Consider the following 13,041-nt stretch of genomic DNA (forward strand, 5'->3'; position numbering starts at 1 on the left):
TTTCTCTGTCTCTCTGTAAAGTCTGACTTTCCAACTAAAATAAATAATGAATCTTAAAAAAAAAATCACTGACAGAGCATATATGGCATCTCTTACAATGTTCTGGTTACATGTACTTTTATCACAGACATATAACATGCTGGAACAACCCTATTTGGGAAATGCGGGTTTATCTTGCAATTATTAGTCATGAAAGTAAGAAAAGGACAGGTGGTATCTGAGGACATTCTCCAGCTCTTTTTTAAAAAATATTTATTTTAAAAATATATTTATTTAAGATTTATTATTTTTATTGGAAAGTCAGATAGACAGAGAGGAAGAGAGACAGGCAGGAAGATCTTCCATCCGATGATTCACTCCCCAAGCAGCCACAACGGCTAGAGCTGAGCCAATCTGAAGCCAGGAGCCAGGAGCTCCTTCCAGGTCTCCCACGCGGGTGCAGGGTCCCGAAGCTTTGGGCCGTCCTCAACTGCTCTCCCAGGCCACAGGCAGGGAGCTGGAAGGGAAGCGGGGTTGCCAGGACTAGAAATGGCGCCCGTATGGAATCCTGGGAGTGCAAGGCGAGGACTTTAACCACTACGCTATCATGCCTGGCCCGATTTATTTATTTCTATTTAAAAGATAATTTATAGACAAGACACACCTGCATGTGTGTGTGCACACACACGGGCAGAGAGAGAGAGAGACAGAGAAAGAGAGACTCTTCCATCTGCTGCTTCACCCCCCAAATTATAGCAAATGGCTGGACCTGAGCCAATCTAAAGCCAGGAGACAAGAGCTTCTTCCATGTCTCCTATGTGGGTGCAGGTGACCAAGGGCTTGGGTCATCCTCTGCTGCTTTCCTTTCCATAAGCAAGGAATTGAAAGGGAAGTAGAGGGCCTGGCGCGGTGGCACAAATGGTTGGGGTCCTCGCCTTGCATGCCCGGGATCCCACATGGGCGCCAGTTCTATCCTGGCAGCCCCGCTTCCCTTCCAGCTCCCTGCCTGTGGCCCAGGAAGGCAGTCGAGGATGGCCCAAAGCTTTGGGACCCTGCACCCGCGTGGGAGACCCGGAAGAGGCTCCTGGCTTCGGATCGGCATAGTATCGGCCCGTTGCGCTCACGTGGGGAGTGAATCATCGGACAGAAGATCTTCCTCTCTGTCTCTCTTCTCTGTATATCCGCCTTTCCAATAAAAAATAATAAAAAATAAAAATAAATCTTAAAAAAAAAGAAAGAAAGGGAAGTAGAGTAGCCAGGACACAAAGTGGTGCCCATGCAGGATGCCAATGCCACAGGTTAAGGATTAGCCTGGTATGCCACCACATTGGCTCCTCATCCTCCCTTTTTTTTTTAATTTTTAATTTTATTTAATAGTATCTTCATGGTTGAGAGGGATGCATACCCATGTGGACCTCTAATTACAATGGGGAGGGTCAAAGCATGGAGGAAGAAGGTAGTACAAATGTTTCAGTTTTTTTCCCTCTCCTTTGTCCACAGGAGGAGGGGGCCACTCCTTGCTGTTGCACTACATCAGCACAAGGGGATGGGAAACAATCTCTTGCTGTCATCTTAGAGACCCTGATGTGGGAAAGAATGTTTCAAGGGTATTACCTGAGTGGCTCTGATAGTTCTGAGACATTGTCAGCTTCACTGTTCCAGGGTTGAGAAAATCCACACTGGCTGACCAAGTCCACCTTAGTGTATCCACACTCGTACACTTGCTGCAAAGCTTGGCCAGGAGAGCGGTCTCATCTGTTCTGCTTTTCATCCTTTGATGAGGCAACTGACATCCTCTACTGGTCTAGATGAGTTGGCTGCCATGGTCCCTGTGTGCATCTGGGCTTGCTATCCACTACAGGGGCAACAACAACTGAGAAGTTTCAGTCCCAACACATGTACTCCAAGGTTGGGCAACATACCTCGTGATTTTGTACTCCAGCTTTACAGTTTAACAGATGTAAAACACATTACAATATCAGTCCACTGTCTTTCTCAGCACAAAACGGCCCGATTCAGGCACAAGGCCACAGCACATCAAGTTATTACTGCCTCTGACTTTCCTGGTCCTCCCACTTACAGGTCTAAGCTTTCAAAATCTTCCCTTCTTCCCTTTCTTTCTTTCTTTTCCTTTTCTTCTTGGTAGCCTCTTCTCTTCAGTACTCTGTTGCTCTTCACTTGCCATCGAAACAATGCTTGTCACTGTTTTTCATAAAACATTAATTTTTTTTTTTCTTGCTAGAACCATCTAGTTTAGATTCTCTTCTTTTTCTTCTGCACATGAATGACTTAAGACTTGGGTACTTCTCCAAGACTGAATCTCAATCTCTCTGTTCTCCATCATAATGACTCCCTATTTTTACTTTAGTCTATGCAACCATCATCCCTGATTATTGAAAATTGCTTCCAATACATAATCCCTCAAAGGAAGCTGCCCAAGATCAGCATTATGCTATGCTGCTCCACCTGGCTTCTCCACCTTGTCATTACAAGATACAGTACGCTACAGGTGGAATATGTGGGGGTCTGGTCCTCTGTACAATGCTGCTGAGGGGTGAGGCCTAAGAGGTGACCCTGTGAAAGCAGGAGTTGGGTTCAGGCCAGTGTTGTGGGAGTGGGCTCCTGACAAAACTGTGACTTCACCCTCGTCCCCCCATCACTTTCTTGCTCCCCAGATGATTCCTCCAAACAGGTTATGACACAGCTCAGATGTAGGCCCCTCGATTGCAGACTCCCCAGCTTCCACAACCACAAGCAAGACTAACTGCCATTGTTTATAGCTGGCTACCCCACTGTGGTATCCTGTCATAGAAGACAGAACAGCCCAAGACAGAAGCCATCAGCTACATAACAGCATTCAAGGGACTTCATGGAAATAAGAGCCAGTACTGGCAGGGTGTATGTTCAACAGGAAGAGCTTCCTTTGAAGCACATGTCTTAAGTTTTATTTTTAAAAACTTTGTATGTAATATCATACTAGAGATAAAAAGTCTTCTACTATCTTGCCCCTAATTTCTTTTTTGCCCAAATTTACACTGTCTTCTTTACAAAGACACGCCCAATGGGCATATTACTGGTTAAAGTCAAACAGACATCTCTCTCCTGGTTAGCGCTGAGTCTAGACCTTCCATGACTACAGACACAGGTTGGAAGCAGAGATGTCATCTTCCCAATAGGACAATGACAAACCTTATTCATTTGTAGTTTGGGACAACGGAGAATTCTTTCATCTCCAAGGGAGAATGGATTCTCTAGTACTCTGATGACAATGCAGTTTGAAGACTTATGTTCTTATAATCTCAGATTTTAAAACAAATTTCACTTTGATATAAACTCAGGCTTAGAGATGGCTATAACGGCATGGAGGAATCCTCTATACCTCTCAGCCACATTCCCCAAGTGTTAACAATTCTTTACCGTGTTTTATTCTATTTCTCTCTCCAAACACATATAACTTTTCTCTTGAACTATCTGCATGTCAGCTAAAGGTATGATACACCTTACACTCCTATCTGCTAAAAATAAGATAGATTCATGGACAAATGTGTGATAAAGCAAGTATAGACAAACGATGAATGTTTAACTGTGTGGGTGTTCACGGTAAAATTCTTTCAACTTTTTACTGCATGTTTGAATTTTTTTTGAAATAGAATGTCAAAGAAAAATTAGAAAATGAACACCGTGATATTACAGAAAGTCAGTTTTTGATTATTCATAATTAGGTGTGAGACCTGGGCTAAGGACAAACCCAAATACCAAAATATCCAAAACTCCTACACCCGGCTTTTACATCAGCATTCCTTTTCAGGATAGATGCATGTATAAAACCGTTAACGTCTGATGGAGTTCTAGTGCTACAATTCCATTAAACTTCACTAAAGTGCTTTGTAAACATCCAGGCTCAGTGATATAAGACATGCTTTGTAGAAAAACACGCTTGGGGTCGGGGGGGCGGGGGGAGGTGGGCAGGGAAAGGCCAAACTTTCCAGGATGGAAAATTCCCAGGACAGACAAAATGTGACGTAGACACCAGGCAGAAGGTACACAAAAGCTGACACCTGCAACTCAAACGATCACTCCAGTGCTTCAAGATCCTTGCCAAAAGCAGGTGTCAAGGTTATTTCCATAATGCGTCTATTTTGGTCTTTTAAATTATACCTAAATGAAAGTATCTTCTTCTCTTCTTAATCGAAAACACAGAAAAGCTTTAGCTCCCTTTGACCAACCTGCTTGCCCCTCTACAAGTTTATGTGGCAAACTGTCTCCATATTGAATGGCTGACTGCCTTTTATAATCTGAATTAGAAAATGCAAAAAAAAAATCCTTTAAAGTCAAACAGTAGAATTAACATATGAGCAGAACTCCTGTGGGCATTTAAATCCGTAATTAAAAAACCTGAGACACGTTGGCTTGGCAATCGTTATTGTCTAACGTGCACGGATAGCCAAGAGGTACTGAAATGCGACATTCTGTCCCACATGACTCACTCAGTCGGCAGAGCCAGCCTCGCCAAGAATGCTGAGAAGGCCTTGCAGCATCAAATGTCTGCCCCACCAAAGGTCTTCCCCCCAGTGCTGAAAAACACCCACAGGTCCAGTGGTGAGACTGCTGCTGTTTGGAACAGAGAAATCGGCTTTTACGAGCATGCTCCGATTCCATGTAGGAAAAGCAATCCTTCGGTGAAAAATTAAAAAGTCTGAGAGCAGGAGCACAGGCGCACACACGCACGCAGACCATCCTTCGTATCTGATGTGTGAGAGCACAGCACACAGCACAGCCATGGAGCTACAAGGCTCCCAGATTATAAATAGGCTGTCGATCCAGGCAGCAGGGTCTCACATCACTCTGCCTCTCCTCTCTGATTTTGTATCTTTCGAAGACGATGTGCTGATTTCTACAAGTTTTCTCTGTGCTAACAGGTACAGCAAGCACAGGCCAAGAAAATTTGTTTTAAAGATTATTCACATCATGCTAATCTGCCATTGTTGACCTTATTTATCCATGTATAAGGGGTTTAACAGGTCTGCATTCCTGCATCTTCGGTTATAAATTAAGCCTCCAGTATTATAATTCTGCACTCACTCGCAGTCAACCAAGAAATTGGCTTTATAAAGGCAACTGAGCATCCTGCCCTTTCTGGGCTTGCAAAACAGTACCTACCTACACCTGAATGCAGACGCCTGCACAGGAAACACACAAAACACAATGCAATTTGATTAAGTCTTTAATGCATACAACTCTTTCAAGAAGGCAGCAAACCAATCAACTAAATGCACTGCGTAAGATCTTTAAAATACCTAAGTGCTAATAAATACATCTCCTACTCACCTTATATCAAAAATGGACTAACAGACAAAACCAATAAAGCAGCACTTTCTGTCCCCATGTGGAAAAGGTGCCTTTCCAAAACCTGGTATTCAGGGGACACACCTGTAAGAACTTCTACTCTTTTTCTCTGTCCTATTTCCAGCATGTAATTCACATCAGGAAGATACTGTACAAGCAAAGTAGCCAATGTTTTACTTCCTTATTTGCAGTAACTAAGAATTAACAATTAACTAAGACTTAACAATTCTTTGTTGGCCATCACAGAAACACCACTCTCTAGCCACAATACAGCCTCCATCACACCAAGGGAAAGCCCTCTTTATTTGATAGCAAGGAATTCACACTTCAGCTAGATAACACCAATGGACTGACTTGTACCACAGCTGGAATTATATGGAACAGTCTTATAGCTAATTCTATAAATGATTGATTTGGAAATCTCTGGGGCCAACCTTTTTTTTTTTCTTTTTTCTTTTTTTTTTTTTTAAGAATGGTCCTAGAGCAATACAACAACATAAAGGCATAAAGGGATAGAAAAAAAATATATCTTGTCCAAAAGTCACATGTGTGTTTGTATTCTTAATTTCCTCCAAAACTTCAACTTTCCAAACCAAGAGTTTATTTGGTGTCAGGATGTAAAATTATTTCAATTTTCAAGTACACACACAAATAGCTGTCCCTGAACTTTTAACTGGAAAGTCTTGGTTTCTCCCAAACAATATTATGTTAATTTCCATGAAAATAATAAAAACCGTACATCAAAATGTTAACAATTGAGTGGTGAGCTTATAGGCAATTTTTGCTTTGCTGAACTAGCTAAGGGTTTTAAACATATATTATCTTCGTAATTACAAGAATAAGGAATTTAAGGTTGGGGGTAGTTTCCATGGCTTACTGATTCAGTTCTAGTCTCACTTTTTTGAAGCCTACATCAAAAATACTTCTTTACACTTTAAAAGCTTGCCTTTTAAATGTATATTAAGATTTTTATTTGCTTTAGTGTGGATTACTAAACCCTTGAAGGTTAAGACAAAACTGGATGATACAGACTGTTAGATGCTAGTGGATCTCCAAACTGAACTAGAAGTTCAATGCTTATGAATTCATGGCTTCTTAAGTGAATCTTTTCTTTCTTTTTCTAAATAACAATTTAGCTTGTAAAAGACTGGTAATTTGTCATGATGAACTAAAACCATGGAAATCAAGGTTGACTTGAAAAGACGATGACTTCCTGTTCCACATTCTTGGGTCACTGTTTTGGGTTTAATGTTCTGGAAATGCTTTTTCACTGATTAATTCCACTTCACATTTATGGACTAGCCCTCAAAGAGTCATCTCCACAAACAACAGCGTAGTCTACTGTGGAGAGCCTGGAAACAGAAATGCTTTTATCCTATAGTGAATATCCTTGAGTTTAAATTTCAGAAAGTTCTGCAGTCTTCACTGTTACATTATACTCAGGTTTTCTTAACTGTAACCTGGAAACCTAGCCATAAATTGCAGGTCATTTCTAATAGTGCACCTAGATTAAAAACAACAAGAGCCCTGGGGAGTGCTTTAGTTAAAAGTATTTCAACTTCACTCCAATTCAACTATCCAGCAGTTACATAGTAGAAGTAATAACAAAAATAGTAAGAAGGGAAGAACCCCTAACCTGGAAGGAAAGGCAAAAAGACATATGAAATTGCTCCAACCTGATTTGACCATTATCCTTCTCAATGAAATGCATTCTCAAAACTGGAAGGTCCTGCACCACCCTCTGACGTGCACAGCTAATGCTGTGGGTTATTATCCATCACAGTCTGTGGACGAGCAACACTGCCAGAGAACATCTTGCTAAAGATACGCTGCCATGAGCCACTGCAGGCTTGGAACCCCAAGCTCTGAAAAAAGCCGTCTGGAGAACAGCACCCAGGTACATTCTGGGTTTCTGTTCTCTGATTTCTTTAAGTGTATGCCAAAAGAATCAAAAATAATTTTTTCTCTCTATAAGCTCTCTTGCTCCAATCAAGAATGCTTCTTTCCTTTTAAAGGGATACTACATAATCTTTTATTCTAACCACATGATCTGCCCATGTTTTCAACATTTGTCTAATCTTACGATCAAAGGCTCTTTTGTGAACCAATGAGAACTAAAATCTATTTCAGCAGTAGCTTAAAAATAATAATCTAAAAGAAACAATGGGAAAAGTATTTCTTTTTTCATGTGAAATGTATGACTAGGCTACTTTAAAAAAAAAGATTTTATTTTTATTGGAAAGTCAGATATACAGAGAAAAGGAGAAATAGAGAGGAAGATCTTACGTCAGTTGATTCACTCCTCAAGTGGCCGCAAGAGCCAGAAGTGACAGGGTCCCAAGGCTTTGCAGTCCTACACTGCATTTCCAGGCCACAGGCAGGGAGCTGGATTGCAAGTGGGGCTGCTGGGATTAGAACCAGCGCCCATATGGAATCCTGGTGCATGTAAGGTGAGGACTTTAGCCTTTAGGCTACCGCACCAGGTCCTGATTAAGCTACTTTTTTTTATCGCTCTACCTGTTTAAAGAATATTTTACTGAGTACATTTACAACATGTCATAAGATACATTTATGCAACAAAATGATTATGAACATGGAATAAATGAACACATTCGTCATCTTGTATAGTTAGTTACCCATCTATTCCCATCCCACAACAGTAACTGTTTAGCATAAATTCTGACTACACTATTATTAAAGTCCTCCTGTTATCCATCAGATCTCTCAAGCTGTTCCTTCAATTATTTGCTATTTTGTAACCTTTGATCTACAGCTCCCAACTTTCTGTCCTCAAACTTGGCAGCCACTTTTTATTCTTTATCTCTATGCATCTGCCATTAGTCTAATCTCTGAATGTCACTAAAGTTTAGCTCTCTCACAACCCTGAACACAAAACTGGAAAAGATCTTCCAACCCTAAAACATATACTTTTTATACAATTTTTAACAACTGCATTTTAATTATTGTGAAACCAAATACCTCAAATTTTTGTTGGAAAGATATTTTATGTCCCTATCTATTTTGATTTGGTTTTCTTTTTATTTTATTTTATTATTTTTTAAAGATTTATTTTTATTATTATTTTTTTTATTGGAAAGGCGGATATACAGAGAGGAGAGACAGAGAGGAAGATCTTCCGTCCGATGATTCACTCCCCAAGTGAGCGCAACGGGCCGATACTATGCCGATCCGAAGCCAGGAGCCTCTTCCGGGTCTCCCACGCGGGTGCAGGGTCCCAAAGCTTTGGGCAGTCCTCGACTGCTTTCCCAGGCCACAGGCAGGGAGCTGGAAGGGAAGCGGGGCTGCCGGGATTAGAACTGGCGCCCATATGGGATCCCGGGCGTGCAAAGCGAGGACCTTTAACCACTTGCGCCACCGCGCCGGGCCCTTGATTTGGTTTTCAAGAAGAACTGGAGGAAAACAGTCCTTCTAAATTACAACACATACCTGTGTGTGCTTCTGAGAGTAACGGGTACGGTCTAGTGGAATTAGGTGTGAGCCAGAGAGGGCGGTGTAGGAGACCGGCCAAATAAAATGCTGATGTCAAAATGGCAGTACCTATCGATACCTGTTCACATGTAAACAGCTGTCGCATCAGCACGTCACACACACACAGAGCGAGACCCCAGCAGGGTGTGAGGCTCTGCAGGAAAGGCAGCGCTTAGTGAACAAGTGTACTTGGGCCTTACGCTCCTAGCCACCACAGCTCAACGCCTCAGAATCATCCCATTCTTTCTTCCTCTGCCTTGGGGCCCATGGTCAATCAATTCCTAATCCTGTCCATCACAATTCTCTAATACTGCCTATGTCCACCTCTCCTCTGCATAACTCTTGTCCCCTAGCCATGTCAGAAATCACTGCTGCAGCCCTAAACCAAGACACAATCCCAACTGCACTCCCACATCCCATGTCTTCCTTCCCATACAGCACTGCCAGATGAAAATCCAGCAAAACTAGCTCAAACTGATTGTTACTTCTTTGGTTTCAGAAAGTAGAAAAACAAGCAACACAGACTACTGCAGATGGAGGGGCCGTGGTGCTCTCTGAAAGCATCTGCTGAGAAAGAAAGAGACAAAGTTCATAAAATCCACAGGACCCCTAGGGTCAATGGGCAACAGAGTAGGCAGACTGGAAAAATTCATTATGTTTCAAAAAAGCTTGTAATGAACATGCTTAATAATAAGGCAATATATATTTTACACTGTTGAGACAGTGGATTCTTTCCTCTATAGATTAACAGGTGCCCTGAGACAGATCAACTCAAAGGGATTGGCAGGGATTTTTCTTTTCTGGTTTTGTACACAAGGCTAATGTTTTCTGGAAAAAAAAAATGAAAAAATACCTTATTCTTTTTCTGAAGATTTTTTTTTTTAACACATACTCAAAAGCTGGAAGTAACTGTAAGCGTTCAGAAGTGACACAAGAGACTCCAAGGAATAGGATGCGGCATTACTGCTGGGTTCAAGCTAGCAGTAGCACTGTCAGGTCCAAGGTCCTTGAGTGGACTGGGTCAACTTGTTAACCAGCTTCCCCCATCACATCTTATTGTTCTTCTCCATATAAAAAGGAAAGCCATAGCTTTATTAACGAATAGCTAAAATCACAGTCAAAACCCAAATCTTAAGCACTGCTCAAAAAGAAAACTGCCCTAAGCTCTACATAGTTTTCCAAAAGGGAAGCCACAGACTTGGACACAGATAAAGTGGCATACAGCATCTTTCAGATCACCCTGCTACACACGACACAGAATGATGTGTTACTAAAAGAGGGATACCACTTTATTTTTCTGTTTACAAATATAAAACAATTGCTTCTAAAACTTTTCAGAAATTAAAATATCATATTATCACCCCTCCATCCTAGAGATAAGCATTGATAATCACTTGATTTGTTCTTCCTGGTGTTTTAATTTTATGAAACAATTTGGGTTCACATAATGCCTTCTGTTCAATCATTTGGTTCATTTTACAATATTCAGTGGATGCACACACATCATAACATATACTTTTTCATAACAACTACACTTATGAATATATAACAACTATACTCATGAATACACATTTTCTTCAATTGAGTCCCTACAATGAATATTGTTTCCAATTTTCTACTATTATTTTAAAAACCTGACTCAAATGGTCTTGCAAATGTATCTTCACTCACTTATTAGAACCCTTCTGGAGAACAGACTACCAGAAGTTATTGCTGGGTTAATCAGTAGGCTAATTTTTTTAGACTATTTATTTTAAGGCAGATTCACAGAGAGAAGGAGAGACAGAAAGCTCTTCTGATCAGCTGGTTCACTTCCCAAGCAGCTGCAATAGCTGGAGCTGCACCAATCCAAAGCCAGGAGCCAGGAGCTTCTTCTGAATCTCCCATGTGGGTGCAGGCTCCCAAGGCTTTGGGTCATCCTCCACTGCTTTCTCATGCCACAAACAAGGAGCTGGATGGGAAGTGAAGCAGGTGGGACATGAGCCAGCACCCATATCCCGGTACATGCAAGGCGAAGATTTAGCCACTAAGCCATCGTGTGGGGCCCAGGTAGGCCAATTTACAATGTGGATTCCTACCTAAAACCAGTGATACACTCATCAACAGAATGAGGACTAGACTGCCTATTTGTAAGAGTATGCACTCGATGGCTCTAAAGGATTTTTGCTTATTTTGAAAGAAAAAAATCAATTATGGTTTTTACAATTCCTTGATTAGCAAACTGAACATGCCTTCATATTTACTGACTTCGAATTTGCTAGCTAATCATACAAGAGTGTCTGTGTGCACATGAACAGACATGGTCAAATCTAACCACCAGTAACACACCCATCTCTGAATCTCTGTTCCGCTCTGTGACTAACTGCATCCTTTTCCTTCTGCCCAAGTGGCAATTACTACTCTTCTTTCGTTTTCTCATTCCTTTTCTTTGTAACTTAACTACTTCTTTAGTTATCTATATATAATGTTTTAGTAGTTCTTATGTATCATTTTTTATTTTCCCTAACACTGGAAAAATTATCCATGCTGAAACATTTATATGTAGGCTATTCATGATTAAGAACACACATACACACAAAAACTAGTTTAGTACTCCACTGTAAGAATTTACTGTAATTTATCTGTCCTGGTCCAGGATGTTTGGATTGGCTCCATTTTTTGTTGTTATTATTAACAAAATTGTCCATTTCCTATTGTTAATAAGGTTGCTATAAAAACTGTGTAAGAAGTTCTCCAGGGACACGCGTTTGGCAATGCAGTCAGGCTGCTGCTTCGGATATCCGTATCCTGTAGCACAATGCCATGTAAAGTCCCGGCTTCCAGTCGAGCTTCCTGCCAACGCGCCCGTGAAGGCAGCAGCAGAACGGCTGAGTCCTTGGGCTTCTGCCACCCAGGGGTCTAGGACGGGGCTCCTGGTTTCGGCCTGGCCTCCAAATGTGGTGAACCTTTGGAGAATGAAGCAGGGAATGGAAGTTCTACCTTTCTCTGCCACTTTCTCTGCCTTTCAAGTAAAATTAAAACAAGAAAATTTAAGGAAGGCTTTTTTTTGGGGGGGGGGGCTATACTATCCAGTAAAGTATCTACTGGCCATATATGAACTGTAAATTGAGCATGAGAAATATGGCTACACCAGAGATGTGCCATACATATTAATAGCAGATTTCAAAGACTTAATAAGAAAAAGGAAGGAAAAGAAACAAATCTTATATAATGAGGTGACTGGAAAATTGTTAATTACATACATGGATCTATTCTGTTACTATTGGTCCACCGTGCTCTACAGTGTACAGTCACTCACTGCTAACCTACAGGGAGAGAGGCTGAGAAATGTGTCGTCAGGTGATTTTGTCATAATGTGGCGTTTCAGAGTGTGGTTACAGGAACTAAGATGCCCACCAGGTCTCCAGACAATATACTCTTTCTAAAAAATTTTATTTCTTTTTAGTATTATCATTTTATGATACAGTTCCATAGATTGTGGGATTTCCCTTATCTCCTCCTCAATTCCCTCCCCTCTCACTGAAGTCTCCTACATCATTGCTATCCAGACAATATATTCTGATGCACATGTGGTCATATAGGATGTACATATCTCAATCTGCTAAGAGATGAGCTGGCTTCTCAAAGCAGCAGAACCTTTGCACATTTTGTCCACTAGCTTTTCCCTCAACAGTAACTGATGTACAAGTTAATTTTTGCCAAATTGGTAGAAATAGAATGTCTCCCTGTGATCTCTCACCTCGTTTCTCATGTGACACTTTTCAGATGTCTGCTGTCCACTGAAGCATCACTCTGTGACATCCACGCACATTTTCACTGTGGCTTGTCGGCTGATGGCCACCCCATTCCCTCAGGATACTCATGTACTTCATAAGAAATTTGGGAGAACTCTTTCCATGTAAGACTATTGATTCTTTGTCAGACATATGTTGAAAACTTTTTAAAATATTTTTTATTGTTGTGTTTATAATTCTGTTTTTCCACCTTTGTCTTAAAATCACTTCATTCTTTTATCCTTTTTACTTTAGTATATTTTTTCAGTCTTCGCAATGGTCTCAGCAAGGTTTTTCACACTCCCAGATAAAACAAGAAAACAAACAAAAATACTTTTTCTTTTAGCATTGCTATTTTATATGGTTTGTGTGTATTTAAACTCACAAAATCCTCAGGAGAAGCTACCTCAGTGGCTGTGTGGCCCATGTTCCTTGGGGAGGCTCTCTTCTTAAC

General features: G+C 41.0%; 1 protein-coding gene across 11 annotated transcripts in view; it reads right to left on the reverse strand.

Moving 5' to 3' along the window:
- Window positions 1–13,041, reverse strand: part of PHF21A (PHD finger protein 21A) — a 200,972-nt gene that overhangs the window by 92,413 nt on the left and 95,518 nt on the right. The gene's annotated exons all lie outside the window — the stretch shown is intronic.

The sequence above is a fragment of the Ochotona curzoniae genome, unplaced genomic scaffold (assembly GCF_017591425.1).
Source record: "Ochotona curzoniae isolate NIBS_2020 unplaced genomic scaffold, NIBS_Ocur_1.0 contig_3432, whole genome shotgun sequence".
NCBI lineage: Eukaryota > Metazoa > Chordata > Mammalia > Lagomorpha > Ochotonidae > Ochotona > Ochotona curzoniae.